The following is a 13,530-nucleotide window of genomic DNA, read 5'->3' on the forward strand; positions in this document are numbered from 1 at the left end:
TTTGTCTACTACTTAATGTAGATATAGCATACACACACACACACACATGCTTATCGCCGCACCATAGATTGAAGAACCTTTCAGACAACATTAACTTCAATTTGTGATAGTGCTGGCAGCGCTGTGTGATTAGAAATAGTCAATTCATTTGTAATTAAGAATTATCAAATAGACCAAGTGTTCCTAGCAGCCTAGTCCAGCCAACCATAATGCCATTTAAGCAATTTAATATGTAATTCTTCAGATCAGCTGGCAAACTATCAGAGAGGAAGTTATTCAATTATAAGGTTTACACAGCGCGACAACGATAAGAATACCGTAGTTGCCAAGACTCGATCATGCAATACCCTATATGTAACATGCAAATGCTGGTTAGAAGTCAATATGATCAACTCTCTAAGTGAACTGGATAGAGTCAGATTCGTGAATCTGTACATAGTACATACTGTACATTATTTATTTAATTTAATTAAAAATAAAAAGTAAAAGTTCAGAAAAACTCGCATTTTTCAATCTTTGAAAATGCATGGAAAAAATTCTTATTGTTTGGTCGGGGTTTTGAATATAATATTAAATTGAAAATACTAAAATGCCTATTTTATATGTATATATACATATGAGTATGTATGCGTATACAGATGAACGAGTCCACACACCCTCTATTTTCAATTAACTGCGAGCCAGGGTAATCCAAATAAAACAAAAAAACAACAAATATCTAATCACAAGGCTCTGGCATAATGCTAAATTATATATTTTTTAACTAAAGTATAGATTAAAATGTTGTTGCAGATAAACAACATGCGAATTGCAAACAGAAAAAGCAATGAACGAGAGCGAGACACCAGACTAGCAGACACCGACACTTAATAACAACCACAACACCAACATAACAGCAACAAAAAGCGCTTGATGTATTTTGTTTTCCAGTAAAACCCAGCCTCATACACTTACACACCCATACATCATTGTGTAGCTACGGATTTTTCTTGTGATTCACAAATCAAATAATATAATGGTTATAATAAAAAATAAAAAAAGTACAAATAGTAAGAGACTTTGGCGCTGCGCGAAAAATATTTGTGCCAGCCATAAGATACAAAAGTATCTCTCTTCCGCTCTTTGCCCCTCTCTTCACACACACGTACTTGCAGTGGGACTGTATTGGAGTGTATATACTATATAACTGTAAAAACCACTTGAAGCGCCAGTCAGCCACGATCAGCCCAAATGAAGAGCACGGCACAAGAGAAAATTGCGTTGAAGAGAACAGCGTTGAATTGACGGAGAGCGTTTCAAAAAATAACAAAGAGCGCTTCAGTTATAGTAGTTGTTGTTGTGGTTTGCTTTTGCTTATTAGGGGCGGTGTTGGGCCCGGCAGCGGCTATGCGGGTTCAAATGCGGCCAGCATGACGAATTATTACACACAGTTGCAGATATGTATTTTCATACATATAAAATTAAATTAAATATAAACACACACACACACGCACACTTCATGCAATGTTCATTTTGAATGGTTTGTATGTGTCTGCATAGAAATGTATGTATGTGTATGTGTATGTACATTGTACATGTGTATGTGAAGTATTGAGAAGATTTGTAGTACACTCAGATCGGGCATGCCGTCTTGTCCGTGATATCAAAACATATTGATCTGGGCTAACGAGCTGCCTTGTTTCCCGCTCTTACTGCTGCTCGTCGTTCGCTGGCTTGCTGGCAGTACTTTGCCGGAGTCCGTCAAACCAGGAATTGTATGCGACTTTTATTTTACTTACTTATTTACTTAAGTGACCATAACAACCCGTTATCGGGGCTACGGCCGACTTCAAAAATTCTCTTCAGGCGCATTTGCTTTGAGAGCGCCTTCTTCTTTTCCCCAAGTGTAAATAGGTTTTGCTCCACTTGGTCCTTCCATCGGAGGCGAGGTCGTCCCCTTCGTCGTCATTCCTTCGTTTTCGCCTCGAATACCTTTTTCGCTGGAGCTTCTTCGTCCATGCGTACGACATGTCCGAGCCAGCGCAAACGTTGTATTGTAATGCGCTGGACAACGTCGGGGGTCGCCGTACAGCTCGTGGTTCATACAAATGCGAAAGTCGTCCACCACACGAACGGGAACACTCCAAGAGCAGCTGCATCCGTCTGCGACATCACCCAAGCTTCTGCGCCATACAAAAGCACGGGTATTATGAGCGTCTTGTAGAGCGTTATTTTTGTCGAACGAGAGAGGGCTCTGCTTACATACTTGCTTACTTAGCCCAGAGTAACATCTATTAGCAAGTGTGATTCTTCGCTTGATTGATTTACGGTGTTAACGGCGGAGCCCACTTCGAAAGTATAGGTGTCCGCTAGAACGTGGGAACCAAGGCGCCGCACGTCCTTGTTCGTAGACAGCATATACTTCGTCTTGCCCTCGTTTACAGCCAGACCCACTCTTGCTAACTCCTTGTCGATAGCAGAAAATGGAGCGGTGACATCTCGCTTGCAGCGACCAATAATATCAATATCATCGACGTATGCAATCAGCTGGACACTTTTGTAAAAAATAGTGCCATTGCGATGTACACCGGCTTTTTGTAGCACCGCTTCCATCACAATGTTGCATCTCGTGGGTCTTTTCCAGATCTAAAGCCGCACTGATAAGGTCCAATCATAAGACTGATTCCACGGTAGTTTGCGCATATACTCGGGTCACCCTTCTTCAGCACAGGACAAAGGACACTGAGATTCCAATCATCGGGCATGCTTTCCGTTACCATATTCTGCATGCATCAGCTCACCTTATCAGCTCATCGCCCCCGGTCTTAAACAACTCTGCTGGCAATCCATCTGCGACGGCTGCTTTGTTGTTTTTGAGTCGCATTATAGTGACTCGGACTTCGCTATGGCTAGGTGGTGGTACGCCACCTCATCGTTGATTGGTGGTATCGGGCTGCTTTCTCCAATTGCGCAATTTGTGTCGTCATCGCCTGCAAGCAGTTTGAAGAAATGCTCCCTTTATAATCTCAGTGACAACTGCGTATCTGTACCAGATTTCCATTCTCGTCGCGGCAGTTTGATGCTCCGGGCTTGAAACCCTGGGTCAGACGGTTGGCCTGTTGATAAAATTTTCGAACATAATTTCTGCTCTGCAGCACCTCGAGTTTCTCACACTCGCGCCTTTCCCGCTCCCGATTTTTTCCGTCTAAACAGACGTCTTCCTTCCTCCTTTCCCTGTATGCTTCCCGCATGGTTCGCGTTCCAGCCTAAAACGTTTTTTTGTAGGCGACGCTTTTCACCGCAGATGCTTCGCTTCAACGTCCAGCACGCTTGAGGCATGCCTTCCGTCTATCGCAACGTAATCAATTTGGTTGCGTGTTTGTTGATCAGGGGACAGCAAAGTGGCCTTGTGAATGTCGAGGTGCTGAAATCTGGTGCTACTAACTACCATGTTTTGCGCCGCGGCGAAGTCTCCGGCTTACTACAAAAACCCATCCAAATTCGTGCCTCTCCGCATGGCAGCTGTAGTAGATATCGCAGCTTGCTTGCTTTATAGCAACCTTGTCCTGTCCATCTCATTTCCTGGATGGCGGTAACTTTTTCGAGGGCATCCGCCAATTGGATAGAGGCACCTTCCCTATTGAGGGTCCGGACATTCCAGGTGCATATCTTTAAATCGTAGTCCTTATTCGTTTTGCGGTGGTCGTCAACGTTAGGGGGATCGTTTCCGAGGCATTTTTGTTGGTCTTCACTGGATCTGTTTTTTACGTGGCGGGTCCCAGACCCTGGGCAGAACCGTTTAGCGTCCGAATGACTCGCTGCACACATTAACTCACTAACTATCGGATGCTAGAATAGCTACCCAGGTGATGCCGGGGGGAGGCTGTGTGTCAACCTGCTAATATTCGAAACAGAGATCGCTCTGGCGGTCACCAAGTTGAGCGCGGTCAGAAGCTTTACTCTGCTCAAATAAAAGCCTCTCAATTTCTCAATAATATTTTTGACTGCTTGCCTGATAATCACGATCAGTCGACCGGTTATGTATGTATGTTCATATGTATGTATATACGTATGGGTCCTCAAAACTTTGTCCAAATACTACACTAGTCAAAGCCCTCCGTGCATTTCGATTGGTATGTATGTGATGCATTGTCTTTGGTATGTATGTATGTATGTATGTACACATTACATGTGTATGTAAGTTTGTATGTGTTTGTGCCTCTCCATATGTATTACACAAGCATTTGTGAAAACGTTGTCGCCGTCATCGTCTTTGGTATCTGTGCCTGGCTTAAACCGGATCTTTGGCTTGAAAGTACATTCACTTTATGCTACTGCTTCTGCTGCTAGCGTCGCGTCGCTGCAGTCAGGTTTGGCACGGCAAACAGCCTTCAAATGACAGAGCCAAAAGTTGGCTGATTTAAGTTGGCCAGGCAACGCTAAGCTAGGCTTGGCCTGGCTGGCTTGGTTTTGGCTAGCTGGGCGGGACTGCGGCTGCGGCTATGGCTGCTGCACATGCGCATAGTTTAAATAACTTGGTCAAGTTGACAAGATCAACGGCAAAGTGTTGCCAAGCGGCAGACCTACGCCGGTCACTCAGTGGAGAGGAGGAGACCAGATCAAATACCAACAACAACAACAAAAACGAACAAAAAAACCTATAATAAAAAACAGGTTAACAAATGTTGCCAACAGCAGCATTAACAGCAGCGCAGCAACATCGGAAGAAACTTGTTTTTATAGTCCGAGTCTTGACTTGACGTCAAAGCCGGCTAACGACAAATGCAACAACAACAAGAACAATAGCAACGACAACAATAACGACGAGCGACGCTTTGATTACATTCACATTCACTTTGCACAGACGAAACATAAGAGCGTGAAAGTTTGCCTAAGAGAGCCAGCAAAACATAAGCCGGCAACAGCAACAGCAGTGAACCGGCATTGTGAGTGAGGGTGTGAGCGCAAGAGAGCTCGATTACACACACACACACTCATACACATGTACACAAGGTGAGCGCTCTTTGCCCTGATAGTGTTAGTGAGCGATGTTGCTGCTGCTGCTGCTGCCGCTGCTGCAATGCTTTGGGCAAGCAGTTAGCTTATGAATAGAGCTAAAGCAGAGCTCTCTTGTCTAAGTTTCAACAACATACATGCACATAAATAAATATAAAAATAATAAAAAGTAATCTATACACCATACACAATTGAATTAAAGAGCGGTAAACAGTTAACGTTATTAACTACACATATTAAATGTTAATTATACATGGCCAATGCCTGCCATATGGATGTTGTGTGCACTAAAAGTAAAACCCATTAGATCTATGTAAAAGCAACAGTAAAACGCGGTACAATAACAACTTTCTACATTGAAATAGTAATCGAGTGCATGAAATGAGTTGATAATACAAATTATTAAAAATATAATTCGTCATAACGGAGCGGAGCGGAAAAAAAATCAAATACATAAAAGCAAAATATAGAAATTCCCTCGGAAGCAACGTGCGCAACAAGTTAAAACCAGCTACAGGTTGTAAACCAAGTTAGAACGACTTATGTACGTACATACATACATACATGCATATGTATGTTCACTCTCCAACACACACACACACATACACAGTCACACAACTATACACACAGACTATAACAATGTCAAGTGAAAACATTCTCTGGAAGCAACAGGTTTCGCCCTAATAAGTGTTATAAAGAACCAAACGCGCGTTCGCCGAAACTGTTTTTGTTGCTGCTCGACCAAATCCAGCTAAGGAATTTGATTTGAAATTGTTATACTAATAGCACAATCTATAGGCTTTTGTTAAACTAAAATATAGAATTTAAGAAATTGAGTGACTGCAACCAAGTGGAACGAAGACTACCAACGTCGGAAGCAGCCCACTATATAGTAGTTATTGTAAAATAAAGTAACAACTAACGACGAATACAGAGTGAGAGAGAGGGAGAGAGAGACGCATACAGACATCCTCAACATGGACTCGTTTTACGATGGCGACCTGAAAGATATATGGGACTCCGATTTGGATCCGGTAAGCGAGTAATACTACTAAAGCAAGCACTAGCACTACGTTCCGTTCGATTTATGGGTGGTTTTATCAGTTAACTCGTGTGTGCTTGTACTCGTTGCACTTGTGACGTAAAAGTAAGACAAACACAAATTAATACTTACTAGCGAAAGATAAGGATGCAGACCTTAAAAAATAAGTATATTAGTTTTAATTATACGCACCAAATGTGTGTGTTGCTCTGTCATTAACGGAGCGAAGTATTATCTGCTTGGAACTCATGCTCATGCCTAGAAACGAAATTGCATTTTCAAAGGCATTAATGACCCACATTACTTGGAGCCTACTCGAAGCGGCTTATCAGCCAAACGAGCTTTACGAGTCGAAACCCCGTGTATAAAACAAAACGTGCTACGATTTGTGATTTACAAATCTGTTGTAGAATAAACTTTTAGAGAAAACAATTGTGCGCTTGATTTGAAAACTAGTCGCTTACCTGCCTGGTATTTAATTTCGTTTATGGTGCATGGGTGTCTTATTGAATGTGAGAAATTTTAAGCGTATTCGTTACAATTTCCCCTGGTCATCGTGATTGCATATTAAGTGAGCTGCTTTTCGAAATAAGCCGAGTGGAATACAGTATTCCTAAAACCTAAACCAGTTCCATAAGACGGCATAATATGATAGTCCGAATGTCTGTCTTGATGGCAATTGACAAGTCTACCAAAAGCCAAATCTAATCGACACCTGGTCCAATACGACTACCTTAATATACCTGCTAAGCTCAGACCCTACATACCTTGTTCTAAATCCACTCAGTTACTTTGAATTGGTTCTGAGTTATCTGAATTTTAATGTAAAGAGAACATGCCAAACAACTTTTGCGAACAGATATGAAGATATTGGAGGTCCCAAAGTTGTCAGCACACACTTTACAAATCGGAGAAGAGTTCAAAACTAATATTTTAGTGATTTTTTGTGTTAGAAATGAATTATTTACATGAGACGCTTTGCGATAAGAAATTTTGCTCGAGCTGTTAGTTAGCGCAACAAAAAGCTTTGTTTCTATAAAGTGTTTTCTCTGATAATGATAATTAGTGTATTCCAAGAAATTAAAAGAAAAAAAAACGAAAAACAAAATATAAATGAAATTTTATCATTGGAGAGCATTTGTTGTGTCAAGCGCCCCCCAATCCTCCCAGTTGGACCGACAACAGTTTCAACATAATGAAATAGACTGCTGCTGCTCTTCGGTACGTTGTTTAGCTCCATTCCAGAGGCTTGCTTATCGCGGCGGAAACAGTAATGAATACATGTCGTCGTCGAGGAAGCTCCGTAGGCTGGCTCTCACCTCCTATCCCCTCTCCCTCTCTGCCTCTTTCTCTCAGGCGTTGCTGAGCATAACACTTGTGATTACTGCCAAAACAGATTTTCAATACAAAATAAAGAATGAATCTATTACAAAATACGAGCTATGGCTATCTGACGGTAGAAAGACGAAGAGAGGGAGAGGCAGAGAAAATGCGATGTCGATGTCGATGGCAAGAGGCAGACACGAAGGAAAGCAATTGATAAGGCAACCAATGCTATCAGCTAAATGCAAACTTACTTACTAATGACTTTTTCGTTGTGTATTTCCTTAGTTTCCTGTTGTTGTTATTGTTGTTGCATTTTCTGCCTGTTGCTGCACTTTAAACTGACAACACCTGAGGGCCATCAGTGCCACTACTAAGCGAGATAATGATAATACAGGGTAGGCCCGCAACTGCTAGACTTGGGTCCAGACGAAAATAGGCTCATGCGAGCACAACAACAATAAAGAAAAAATTCCCCGGGTAAATGCGCGTGCAGTTTTTTCCCGCCGTAAGCAGAAGGTAGAAAGCCTAGGCCGTGCGGCCTAGATTACGTCAGAATTCATTTTAGTCGCTTGTTGCATTCCTCTCGCATGTGCTCGTACAGACTTGGGCTCTCTTCAATGCGACAATCACACACATGTTCGTATATATGACATAAATATTTATTATGATGGCCCTAAACATCAAGTTAAGTACTGAACTCAAAACTTGACTTTATCATTTAGTCAGTTTCAGATATCTCTTTGTTTTGGCATTTTATTATTTAAAAATTTAAATTATCATACTGTGAAGTAAAACACTCTTGGTCTATCAACAATCTTATCACAAGACATTTTGTAACTCAAAAAAGTTGAAAAAGCCAAATTAAAGATAAGGCCACAAATAGTTTTGATTACGCGCGTTTTGCACACATTTTCCATGTGGGCTATTTTAAAATACAAATCAAGTAAATAAACCACTTAAGGGGTTTTTCACAAAAAATCCGAGCAAAACAAAAATATTAAGTTTTGAAAAATTCCCAAATCTTAGTTACATTTGAATAATGCCTTTCATGTGTGTGCTTACGCTCAAATACTCATGTTCTTCATACTACAATTTGTCATTAGGTTTAATTAAACAAGTGGACAGGTTAAAGTTGGGCGCCACCAACTTTTTAAATACACTTTAACATCGCAGCAAACACACACATGCACTCACAAACCAATACACACAAACACTAACGCGTCACAGCTCCTTTTCGCTGTAGCGTCAGCGAGCGAGCGCCGCTGCGTCGGCAGGACGTTTGTATGGGCGCGTCAGCAACGTGCACCCCCGCTGTCTAATGAAAATTGAAATGTCATAATTCCTAATTTTTTATCGATCGTATCTGAAATTTCTTCACAATCGGTCAAAACATGACTAGGCAATTTTGTGATTTATTTCAGATTTTAAAAGATTTTGTACTGCCTTATTATATTGTTTTTCGATTTAAGCTTACGTTTTAGGAATATAAAAAAAAATAAAATAAAGCTGTAGTGTCCTGGATAGGGCACGTACCATACAAATTTTGGTTACTCATTATCTCTTATAGTGCTGAGGAAACACGGCACTCATACAGACGGACGGCAGACCGGACAATGGCTATTATCGGATTCAGCTGTCGAAGTGATCAGAATAATATATTACTTCTATAGGGTCTGCACGGCCTCCTTCTCCCTTGTTCATAACATTTGGAGCAACTTCATAATACCCTTTTTCCATTTTTTACACCCAAAGAGATGTTCAAAGTATGTGTGTAGATAGTATGCTTCCCCATACTCGAAAATGTCAAAGTGTATAAAAATTCCCCTCCGTCTGTTTGTTCGCTTCAGTGGTTGCAATCATAATTCTTCAAGTGGTTCGCAAAGAAGCTTCGGCTGAACTATGTCATAAACTTATCAAATTTTCTTTCAGTTTCAGATTTGATTGTTCTCAGAAGCTTATACTATTATTTAGTTTGAAAAGGTCAAATCAAGACCACATATCTTTTCAAATATAACTTTTCGTCCAAACATTTCTCTAATAAGAAGTTAAAACTCGAATATCGAAGAATTAGATGAATTTACTGATCGCACTTATAATAAATAATTTCGAGCTCTCTACAGCTTTTGATAAGAGAACTTCAGAGCAAATCGCTGCCCCTGGCTGCTGATGATGAAGGCAGTGAATCTATTTTAATTTCAATTTCAACGATAAGGTTGCTGGTTGCATGGAAACAAAATCAAGAGAGCTTTTTATTAATCTTTAACACATTGTACATCATATTTTTAAAAATGTGTGTGTACATGTATCTTTGTGTGTGTGTGTATGGTATGTGTGTTTGTAAAAGGGTTATTCACTTTTATTAAAACGTATTTACAAGCTGTTATAATTTGTGAGTTAATTTAGTAAACTCATTAAATATGGTAAGTTTAGTTCAAGTAAGTGCTATTAAAAATAATCTGAGGCCATTTGGCTATCCATTAACGAAAACACAGCGTTTCTACTTCACTTCGCTGTTGTTTTTAGAAAAAAAGTTCGCTTTATTTGCAATGAAGAGACCAAAACAGTTCTGAAAAAATTATTACCTTGAGTTGACATAAGCAACAAAAATAAAACCGAGCAACACAATTGCAAAATAAAAAGTGCAATTGCCTTCACAAAAGAATGCTGACCATAAAATAAAGATTGAAATTCACAGTCAAACCAACAATTTGACTTTCCTAAACGTCGAACGGAGCACAAAATTTGGTAAGACCAAAAGTCAAAAAGCGAGAAGACGAAAAGTGCAGCATTAACAAACAAGTTCAAGTTAATAAGTCAGCAAGTTTGCTTGATGGCAACCATTAAGTGCTTTACATACATAAATATGTACAGAAGTATGTAAATATGTTTATGCGTATGCAAGAAAATTTGCTTATATAAGCAGTAAATTTCTTGCTTGGTCTATGAGCGTATATAATAATATTAACCATATTTAGTAATGAAGCTTAACAACCTTATGCATGAAGTGGCGGAAGAGACCAAGAACAGTTTACTGTTGCAAATGCAAATGTGCATTGTGTACCGACTGGTTTTGAGGTTATGTTAAATATTCTAACGGCTTAATACACGGGCACGGGCGCACAACCACAAGCTCAAGCTCAAGCCGCTACCTAAAATGCATATAAAGAACGAGAATCCACGATACGGACAAGCCGAGAAACTACAAAACTACAAAGATAAAAAACGTGCTTGGCAACAGTCAGTCAGTCAGTTAGTCAGTCAGCTGTGTCAGCCAAAGTCTGGCTTTACATGTCAGAGACTCTCGCTCGGCTCCTGCTGCTGCTGTGCGCCATATGTATCTATTAAACGACAAACAGCGCGCTGTTGTTCTTTTTGTTGTCGTTTGGGTGTTATCGCTAGGCAGCAGTTTCGCAGTAATTAAGCGTGAGTGTGTGTGTGTGAGTGACCAGCGGTATTTGCGTTTATTGACCCCAGCACTGCTGAGCTGCTTACGTCGCAACATGCAAACAATTTGCATAACAAAGCCACCATTGACATTTGACAAAAACCTCAAAAAGCATGAAAACAATTTAAAGCTGCAATTATTATTCTCGCAAAAATAAGTTCAAACATATGGCAAAAGCGCGCATAATTTAACCCCCCACACACACACACATATATATATACATATATATATATATATATAGTATCATCGTATTACAGTTGAAGAGTAACCAATTGAGTCACCTCCCCTTACTACAACTCCTCGGACCCACAGCGGAAAGTTCATTGAGTTCCCCAACGTCCATTCATACGAATTTGTGGTGCGCAGTGCAGGATGCGCAACGCTTCAGATTGAGCTCTCTTTTGGCTCTTTTGGCGCTCTCTTAGTTTGGCTCTTAACTCGAGCACCACAAGTTGGCCACGAGTGTGGGTTGCAGCAGCAGCTGGGCAACAAGTATTAAGCAGCTGTTCAGTTAACTCTTGACGTCAATGCCAGGCGGGCAGGAGTTGAAGTCTCAATGTGAATAATTCATAGATTGAATTTACAATATGTGCGAACAGGCATGTGCCTTGTGGGTGGCTGTTTGTAATAGTAACTGGCGTAGGCGTAACATATGTTTCCGTCCCAATGTAAGTTAATGAGCTGACACACGATTAGTGTAAGAAACAACAGGCCTTGGCAATGCGTATCCGGATCCGAATCCGCAACTTAAGATTTAGTCAAATGCCAAGGTTATCAATATGCTTGCAGTTTGTAGTTTGCTCATTTGATTTGATTCCCTGCAACTTAACTTACCGTTATCACACACACTGCTTTTGAATTAACTCTACTAATTACGTGACTAACGTAACCTGACAGCGATTCTGTTTTATAGACCAAGTCAGTGACTCACAATCAGTGCTGTGCTGATCAAACTCGCCTGATATATTGATTTTGCATCTGCTGATCTGCATAATTGAGTCTTCCGCCTAGCTTCTGTGCTCGGTGTCTTTTTGTGAAAGGCATCAAAGTCAACCACTTCTCAAGACCACTTGTGGCTCACAAAGCCAAAGCCCCAAAGTACATCCAAATCGCAGTATCAGCCAAGACGCAAACCACAAAGCAAACGAAATGCGCTTAGGACATGCGCGAGCGCACTTCCAATTCAGTGGCATGTGGGATGGCTGTGCACCCCATACAAATTCGCAACTTTCACATTTCCATTTTGTTTTGTGAGTTTGTTTCTTTTACTTTTGCGTGGTTATAGACTGACTGCAAATTGGCCAAACGGCTGAAGGCTTTGCATCAAGGCCCCTCGCTACTTCCGAACCTTTCTCTTTCAGCACATGGCTCCGAACGCATCTACCACACCACACTTGCACACAATTATATGTTGCGATAAGCTTAGCCCGCATAGGACGCCTACTCCACCCCCCGAAATACTTATCACAATATGCCAGTGTGTGTGTGTATGCGTGTGTTTGTGACGCTGCTATTATTACACACAGTGGGTTAATTTTATAAATAGAATATGTGAAACACGTTAGGCAATTTGTCTTTTGCATAGCTTACGATGCCAAAACTGCGTAAACTGAACTGAAACTACAATTACTTGTTGATTGTAATATACTTTTCTCCTTTGTGGCCTGGCTAAGAGGGATGCACCTACAGTGCGAAATTAAGTTACACGACCTTACTTTGATTATTCTACGCCTCGTCCACTTTCTTTTCAGGTCATTTTACATTTACCAATTACCATTTACCACGCTTTTCGACTGCTTCCCCAACAACAATAATATGACGAAAAAATATATATTTGTATGTGTGTACTATGTGCAAAACACTATCAGAAACCAAACCGTAGTAATTTTTCAAGTTAAAAAGCATTTTGAATTGTGGGAGCACCTTTCACTTTACCAGCCAACGGAGATGATATTGTTCGTAAATAAAAATGATAAAAGGAAGAAGAAGAAGCAAAAGCAGAAAAACAGACGAGCATAAACACATGCATATACATATGAGTATATAAGGTATATGAAGACCAGCTAAAAGCGATGTGCAAATACTACTCGTATGTACATGCTTACAATTGGATTTTGATACACTTTGATATTTATGGAAAAGAGTATCTTAGAGTTATAAAAATGCATTCAACAGAGAGAAGGCATCTCCGATCGCATTTCGTATATATGTATGTATATTCTGAGTCGATTGGCCCTACACAAAGGATAGATAAAACTTGCTAAGAAATTTTGAATTTCCTCCGCAAATTGAAAAAAACCCTATTTACGCTCAATAAATTATTTGAGCAGTGCTAGTCGGTCACGACCGTTTTCACGTTTTCGATTCCATGAAAACAAAATGTGTCATGTGAGCTGTAAAGTGTGAGTGTGTGTGTGTGTGTGTGTGTGTTAGCTGCGATCCCCTAGTCAAAGTGTATTTTAAAATTGGATGCGTCCGAATTTACTGAACGCTTGTTTTGATATGCCATTTGTCGAGTTAAATATAAATGTGAAAGGTTTTTCGCTTGCAACATTATTTAATCAATCCACTTTGTAGCCCAAGCAAAATCAAAATATCTATAGACAAACCCAAACAAAGAAAAACAACTAAAAGCAAAAGCAAAAGCTAATAACAGAAAGAAAAAACTATAACCAGTTTAATTATTTTTTGAAATTGTATTTTTGGTTAGCTATTGCTTGTT

This window comes from Drosophila busckii, unplaced genomic scaffold, assembly GCF_011750605.1.
Source record: "Drosophila busckii strain San Diego stock center, stock number 13000-0081.31 unplaced genomic scaffold, ASM1175060v1 chrUn_07, whole genome shotgun sequence".
Lineage (NCBI taxonomy): Eukaryota > Metazoa > Arthropoda > Insecta > Diptera > Drosophilidae > Drosophila > Drosophila busckii.